This window comes from Tauraco erythrolophus, chromosome 16 (assembly GCF_009769465.1).
Source record: "Tauraco erythrolophus isolate bTauEry1 chromosome 16, bTauEry1.pri, whole genome shotgun sequence".
In the NCBI taxonomy this organism is placed as follows: Eukaryota; Metazoa; Chordata; class Aves; order Musophagiformes; family Musophagidae; genus Tauraco; species Tauraco erythrolophus.
Window position 1 is genome coordinate 4,105,231 of NC_141480.1, and position 8,592 is coordinate 4,113,822.

The following is an 8,592-nucleotide window of genomic DNA, read 5'->3' on the forward strand; positions in this document are numbered from 1 at the left end:
ATTTTGAAGGCTTTTAACAAAAGCCTCTCTGTTGACACTGAGGAAGCTGCGTAATTATAAGCTATGGTTTGAACTGTTCTTTTTTTTTTCTTTTTTTTTATTGAGTTTTGTTTGTGCCTATGGGTTTTAACTGTGCTGCGTTTTGTTCACGAGATTGAAATGAGAGTTCTCCCTGGCAGAAGCCTTCCAGTAAATGATTCATTTTTAATAACGGTGGGGTTTTTTAATAAAAATTAAAAATAAAATCAAAAATATAAATATGACAAGCGATGATAGGGCTTGTTTGGTTGGTTTGTTTGTTTTCAGTCACTTGATGGCACAGTTTGACCACCTGAGTGCGGGAAAGGTCAATATTTACAAGTCTAATAGTTACTAGAGTGGAACGGCAAAGCATTTCTCCTCTCTGATCCGGGCCTGTCATCATTTTTTGGTGGTGCTTTCACGAGCCGTTGCTGTCACACGCTTCAAGGAGCACGGGGCAGCCATGTCCATCCCTCCCCTGGATGCTGGGCCACCTCAGCCGACAGCTGGAGCTCGGCTCACCCCTTCAGGGCTTTATAGTTGCTCCCCAGCCAGGTATTACCTTCATGAAATCCAGGATTACAAGGGAGGGGGGGGGGGGGGGGGGGGGGGAAGAAAAAAGGGTATCGAGCACAGAATACAAAAAATCCAGATTGTTTTGGTCGCTCTGGCTGAGAAACACACTGGTAGGTTTTTCTTCTATCAAAAGCCCCAGTTGAAATCCCGTATGCTGGGAACCATCTGCATAACTCAAATGTGTGAAAAATAATCAAGCTCTTCTTTTTCTTTCCCTTCCCCAACCTCCCATCTCATCTTTCTGTTTTTCTGCATGATGCAGTGCTGTTACTTAAGGCTGAAATGGTGATGGGAAATCCTTTGAGCCACCAATTCCCAGCAAGGAATGAGTCTCATATCAAAGGACTGGCTCCTGGGGGAGGCTCAGCTTTTTGTAATTAGAATAATTAGTTACTGACTCCTACAAAAGCCCCAGAGAGGGGGAAAACTACCTTACGTCTTGCTCAGTAGTAGCACATGCAATTGTAAGGGCAGAGCCTTGCCTTTTTTTTTTCTTTTCTTTTTTTTCTTTCTTCTTCCTACTTTGCTTTATTTTTCTCCTTGATGCTTCGTGACTGAGTGATGTAAAGTCCTTCACCACTTGGGAAGGTGGAAAGTAGATATGATCTTCATCTGGGTGAGTGCCCCTCACTGGTACCTTCTTGGTGGTACCTGGTGACTAATTGTTTCTTTGCAAAAATGAAACTATTTGGGTAGATGTGAGCAGGGGAAACTTTGCTTTCATGTGCTTAGTAACCACAAGAAGTCCCATCTGCTGAGAGAGCAGTTTTCATCTCCTCCTGGGAATATAGCCCTGGCTTCCCACTGCCTGGTTTATGGGCAGGCGCTGGGGCTGGTGGTGATGGTCTCCTGCATGTTTTGCATATGACCTGACTTTGCTAGGCTTGCTTTGAGAGGGACACCAGGTTTATGAGTCCCAGCAGAGTTTATCCTTTCAATCTAATCCTTTTTGCTCTCTCCTGTTGCCTATCCTCCATGACAGTGCTCCCCCCTTGCTCCTCCTGCTGCCCACTCCATCCCCAAAGCCACTGTGGGGGTGCCACCAGCAGCTCCCAGTGGTGCTGCGGATATAGGGCTGGTGTCCCTGTTGTGTTGCCTCTATAATTTTCCTGGGATCCCACATCCTGGGAAGTCATCCCAGGGTGCCTTCCCACGGGCTCTGTGCTTGGAAGCCCCCCAGGGCTTTGGTGTCTCCAGATGACAGTTCATGTTGGTGGAAACTCTTGAGATGACTCAATTCCCTCCCTTTCCCTGCTCCAAGTTGGTTTCTCACCCCACTGTGCTTAGGGAGGGTCACCCAGATGGCTTAGATCAACAGCAATGGTTGAGCTGCTTGAGTTGATCAGCAGGGACTGCATCTCGCTTTGATTCAGTGACACTTTGGGGATGTTCCCCCCTGTACCTTATTCCCTGCGGAGCGAGGGCGGGTGCTGGCGAATGTCCCACCAAGGGGAGTGAGATGTTGTTGCTTCAGCCTTTGAGGGGTGCAAAGGGAGGAAGTGAGAGGAGAGCAGCTGAAAGATGGGGAAATGAGGAGTGCTGAGATGATGGGAATATAAAACTTGTCTGTCATTTTCTACAGAAATATTTTTTAAATTTTTTTTTTTTTGATGTGACAAAAGGTGGAAGTGAAAGGAAGAAGGAAGTTGGTGGTGCTGAGGAGAAACATAACTCTCCTGGGGAAGTCCTGGCAGAGGGCTCTCATGAGCCTGGCTGGGTGTGGGAACCAGAGGGTTGTCCCAGCTGAGGGCTGCGGTGGGATGGAGTTGCTGGGGCTCCCCTGTTGTCCCATCTCATCCTACCCTGCAGCTCCAGGAGTCTCCAGGCAACAACACTGCGGGGAGGGAAGAAGCAAAGCCTGGCGAAGGTGCTGCTGGGCGAGGGTCCGGGCTGCTGCAGCTGCAGGGTCCCTGGGGCAGCCTTGGGATGAGCAGTGTTTAGGATTGGCCTTCTTGTGGCAACTACCACCGCGGTGTTCAGCACATCACCACCTCGCACTAGCAGCTTTTTGGTTTCTCACGTTGTCAGAGTATTTTCACCTGAAACCCAGAATGTGTAGGTGTGAGCCACCACGAGCTGGAACCATGGCTGTCCTCTGCAGGAATTCCCTCCAGGGCTGGGGCAAAAAGAACCAAATGGAGCAAATAAGAACCTTTTGGAGGAGAATCTTGCTTTTTTCCCTCCTTTGGAGTCAAGAGCGTTTTTCTATTGAGTATTTTCAGGAATGTGCAGCCGCCCTTGTTTACTTTTTTAGAATAAGGATTCCTTCATTTGCAGTGGCTCCGGTTCAACAAAATAATTAAATGTATGCAGAAATCCATTTAAGAAAAATACAGCCTTTAAGTGTGTGCTCTGCTAAGTCCTGAAAATCCTGCTGATGCCTTGTGATCACAGCTGGGCTGATGCTGGTGGGTAGCTCCTGTGCTGGCTGAGCACCAGTGCTCTCCTGGGTTGGAGCAGTGAAAAGAGAGCAGCACCTCTGAAGGGCTGGAAAAGCAAGTGTTGGATGTGAAATGCTGCACTTCAGGAAGCTTAATCCGGTGGTTTTGCTGATTTGCATATTGAGACAAGAGCCAGAGAGTCTTTTCTTCTAGAAAATTCTGCTTTCTGGTGGCTTTCTGCAAATCTATTTAAAGCAAGAGAAAAAGCAGCACTGTGCTTTGTCCCAGGAGACATCTCACATGCAGCACCATAGTGGAAAACACGTGCTCCTCCAGCATCATGGAAATCTCGGAGCACTGTTTGCTTGGATTATGAAAGAGGTTTGGAGTTGACCTGCCCCATGTGCTGGGGCTTGGGGGGGGTCAGGCTGGGATGGCTGCGGGGTGGGTGACGGCGGATCCCTGCCTGAAAGGTGGAAAGGCAAAAGCCTGGCGTGTGTCAAAGGCCAGGCAGGGGCTTGAACGAAGGCAAGGCATTGCAGCCAGATGTGCTGCAGAAGGATGACTCCTAAAAGCCAAACCTGAAGGCAGAGGTGAAGCCACCCACATGCCATTGCTGGAAGAAACAGTACTCCCTGCTTGTCTGCTGTACATCAATTCTTGTTTCTGCACGTGATTTCTTGGAAAGTCATGGCTCCTGTTAGCTGTTGTCTCAGGAGGAGCAAAAAGGAAAACTAAGGGTAATACTTACCCTTGGTGCTGGTGAAGGATAGGCTCGAAGAAGCAATCGGCCTTGGAGGCATCAAGCTGTGGCTCAGGCAACTCACGTGTGTTTTCTTCCAACTCATTTTTGATGACACGTTTGAGAGGTTTTGCAGAAATCTGTAAATTCCCCAAAGCAAAACATTTAGGAGGATTTTCTATCCAGCAATGAATGATGCCTTGTGGTTTTGTAATACGTTTAGGAGTAAATACTTTGCAAAAGCTCAGCGCTTTTCCTAGGAGAAGTGAATTGGTGCAAGAGCGGAGGGGTATGAAGCGTGCGGTGAGTCGTGCAGTGCACTGTGCTGCACGAAGGCATCCTCCTGCTGAGGCAGAATAACTTTCCTAAGGATCAGTTGTCACCTCCTGGAAAGGAAGGTGACAGGAAGGGTTTGTTTGTGGGACACTGCCATTCATGATACACTGCAAAATTCTTTACAGAATCGTCATGAGTTGGCCCAGGTACCTCTCTTTCCTGGTACACTTACCCTTCATTCTCCTGCAGTGTTTCAGAGAGCTTGGCTGTCTTTGAGGCTTTTGACCTGCCACCTGTCTCTTCTTTATCTGTTCAGTCGGGCTTTGCAATGGGACTTCATCTGACTTCTGAAGTCACACCTGCTTTTTTTTTTTTCACACGCAGCTTGTGCATCAAGCCCTATTATCTGACAAATGCAAAACTGGTTTTATGTTTTACTGTTACTTCTAGAAAAAAATCAAGATATCCTTCTGTTTAGAAAATAATTGTGCAAAACCTAGAGACTTTCTGAGGGCGTTTGTTGAATTTTTGGTTTTGTGGAGGCAGGAGGATGAATTCATAGACTTCAGGATTTCCACCAGTGCTGCTTCTAGCTCTCTGCCTTTGTTTCAAAGTTTACAATTGGTGTAAGTGACCTTTTTCACTGACCATTGAGTGGAAATCCCATGCAATGCTATCTGTGTACATGCAGCACTTGTGGAGTTACCAACCTCCATGAAGAGCCAGAGGATGGTTCTGTAGAAAGGTGAAGTATCATGATGGCAGTGACAGCAGTCATGACTTTATAATTCAGGCTGATTTTATAACACTAGTCTGAAGGCACATCCATTTGCCATAAGGTGTATGCATCCTAATCCCTGTACCCAGCATGGTGTGTGTTCTCCTAACAATGCTGTCAATGGTGTTTGGACACCAGACAAACTCATATGGTGGTGTGGCTTCTGGATTGGAACTGGCTTATGGTGGGAATCTTAGAGTTTAGGCCATGGGTCTGGCCAGGCAGGGCGCCCTACCAAGCCTGTCTGGTTCTATGCCTCAACAGATAAGAGATCCTGACTCTTCTTATCATGCAGAACCCAAAGTGCTCAGATAGAAATATTTACAGAGTTGTCCCTGACAATGGTACATCCATCCCTGCGTTGAAGCTAAAGGGACCTGATTTTGCAGTCTGCTCACATGAATGGTGGTGGCACACCCCGTTAATCACCCCTGCAGACGTGCACTGGCACCAACAAGTGATTAAACCAGCAAAAGTGGCTGGTTCTCTTCCTTAGCTCGTAACTAAAGAGCAGGAAAAAGTGGAATAAACAAAGCCAAGCTGCAGTGCAGTCACGCAAGGCGGAGGGAACCGAGGAGCATCAGCAGAAAGTGCTCCAGGACAACACCATCTGCGAGCACTTGAGGTCCAGGAAATGCTGCTCTGTAAGAAAGTTCGTGATGCTGTTGCGTACGGCCGGAAACAGACTGGGGGTGAGGCCGTGCAATTGTGCCTTTTATTTGCTCAGCATATTTTGCCTCTTTTTACGTAAAACCAGCAAATGAGGAACTTGAAGCCTCATCTCCCATAAAAGCTTTTGACTATAGAATTGTTTATGGGCTTTCTTCTTTGGGCCTGTTTCTACCTTACATTCTTGCTGCTGTTACCTTGAAATCTACGGAAACAGTAATAAAATTACTTGTGCTCCAAGCTTCTCTGAAATGCCTCTGAAGTTAACAGAAGCCTCTGAGTTGAGATCCTAAAAGACGAGACATTGAGACGAGTCAGTACTGAACCATGAGCTGCAGTAGGACTGGTTGAGCTGTGCAGGCTTGGACATGGTCCTGTGCTGTGCCCAAAGAGCTCCTGGTGCAGATTTAGGAGGTGCTTTCCATCGAGTGTGCAGACAGGGCAGGAAAGATGCTCATTCATGCCTGACTGTGTGGGCTTGGGCACGGGAACTGTGCTTGCCATGAGGTCCCCACTGTCCCCCAGCTCTGGGGCTGGTGTCACTGGGCACAGAGGAGAGGCTTCAGGGCTTCCCTGGCTTCACACAGTGAGAGGGTAAGATGTAGTGTTAAGGAGGTGAAAACCAGACAGTCTGGGGGAAAGCAACTCACTGGCACACGTGTCCTCTCCACCTGCCATTCCTCTGAGTAATCTCTCCCCAGTTAAGTACCTTTACAGTAAAAGGGGCAGCTGCTGTTTCAGGGTAGTGGTTTCCGAGGCAATACCAGTGCCTCATCGCTTATTTGGCTTCCTGACTCCTCAGAGTAAGCTGGCTCGTTGGGAAGCCACGTTCTCCTGTTTCTCCTCTGCTCATCACCAGGTGATGGCATCAAGGGTCAAAAGTACATCCATGCAGGGTGCTGTCCACCAGCTGTGCAAAAGTCTTGCTGACTCCAAGGAGATGCTGAGATCTTTGGGTTTTGTTTTGTTTTTTTTTGAGGACCAGAGCAATCTGGATAATATTGGAGGCTAATTAAAAGCAGAGGGGAAGAAACTGGCCCTGGGAAGCTGTGAAGCGAGGTGATGGCTGCCAGGGGAGAAATAACCTGCCTTTGGTTCAGGAGAGGTGACTGCTTCAGAAAGCTGTGGGCAAATGTGCCAGGGAAATCAAAGGGTTGTCTTCATCTGGGCTCTTCCTTCTGCCCTTCACTCCAACTTGCTTAGCTTTAGCTCAGATTAACAAGAACAGGGGAAACTGAGGCTGGGGGTGTACCAGGGAGAGCATGAAATACTGGGGCTGCTGGGCAAGGAGGGATGCTCAGCGTGGAGAAGCATGTTTCTGCACCACACAGCCTGGGGATGCTCGAGGGTATTGGGGAGCGAGGGAAGCACAAAGAGTAACGCTCCGAGTAGGTGGTCCCAGGGCAGCTGACCAAATGTTCTTCCCAAACTCCTATATTTGGATACCACAAGCAAGTGATTTCACTTTCCTGTTGAAAAACAAGCCCCCAAAAGTTGCGTTGCTGGCTGCTAACGCTCGCCAGCAGCAACCCCTCTTCTCCCACTGGGAACCTCGGGCAGCACCAGTTCTGCCTGGGAGCGAGGGACTGCAGAGCCGTGTTGCTCGGCCTTTAATTGTAACCACATTCCCCTAGAAAGGTCTGCTGAAATATTTATAAATATCATAGCCAGCAGCTGCTAACGCCAAACAGGAAATTTTAAGCTGAACAAACTTTTCCACGTTTCTAAGTGGGAAAAGTAAACTGTAGCTAAGACCAGTAAAAAAAAAAAAAAAAGTCTAAATAGCAACAGGCTTCCACTGTTCCATACCCTGAGAGAAGTTCATGATTTTTTTTTGAAGTCTTGGTCCCTTCCAGCTAGGCTGTTTTCTATAAGCAGTGTATCTGCACACTTATATAGAAGGTGGCTGTGAAAGAGAAAATGAGGTTATACCTTGACATAGGCATTTGTGCTCTATGATGTCACAGCTCCGTGTAATGGCACAGTCTTTACATCAGAACTGGCTCACAGAGGGAAAGGGACATTGGGAAGCTTTCAGTAAGGTACATATGTTCTACTTCCTCTCGTGGTAGCTATACGTCTTGGGGGACTGGTGTTTTAAGTTGTTAATGTAATTTTAAGGCAAAAAAAATCCCAGAACTTGAATGGAAAACAATGAGGCTGGTGGGAGCAGTGACCACCCAAGGGAGAGGAGCCCTGTTTTGTCTTGCACTTCATGTTTTGGGCTTTTTTTCCTTTCAAAGTGGATTTTTTTTCTGCTCATTCCTTACTTGGTATTGAGACACTATTTTGAAGGGCTAAAACATGGAAAAAAAATGTAACAGTGAATCTTTGTGTCATTATCTGTTTTAACACCTTCTGCCATTTATGAATTCATTAATTCAGCTTCAGGCAAAAGGTGTTATTAAGCTTTTAAAAAACGATTCATGTCACTTCATAGTCAGTGGTATTGAAATAGAGCTGAAATGAAGCAAATGGTCTTACTGTGCATATTAATTCTAAAATTGTATTCTTCAGATCAAGCATCTTCCAAATGGGGAAGTAGGGATCAATAACCTTGAGTCTTTCAAAGAAAGAATTATCAAAATAACTCAGTCTCTGCCATCCCTACTATTGCTTTCTTATATAGATACTTTTATGAGCTCCTTTTTCAATAAAATCTGATTACTATGGTACCTTAATGGAAAAGAAGAACTTTCTAAAATCTCGACCTGATGCTGAGATTTTGTTTGCTTGTTTTTTAACTTCCAGCTGTTGGTAGCAAATCCTCATCCACTTCTTTTATGTGAGTTAATTTTCTTTGAAACGAGTCAGTGGTGTGTGGGGAGCTCAGCTATAGGAATGCATAGGTTGAATTGCATTTCGCTGTTCGGGTGGGTTTCGGTGAGCAGCGTGCATTCTAACAGGCAAAAAGATTGTCCAAGGAAATGAAGTTTTAAGGATTCCTGTAAATTTTAGTGACTAATGGTAGTAGGATCTCAGGAAGGCTTTATTACAGTATAAAATGGGGAATTCAGCAGCAAATTTATTCATAGCTTTTCTACTTGAATGGACTTTATCTGGTTTAATTCTGAGTGGGGAATAAAGCACCCAGGTGGGCAGCCCTATGAACACTTGATTTTATTACGAGACTGTGATGAAGGAAGGTC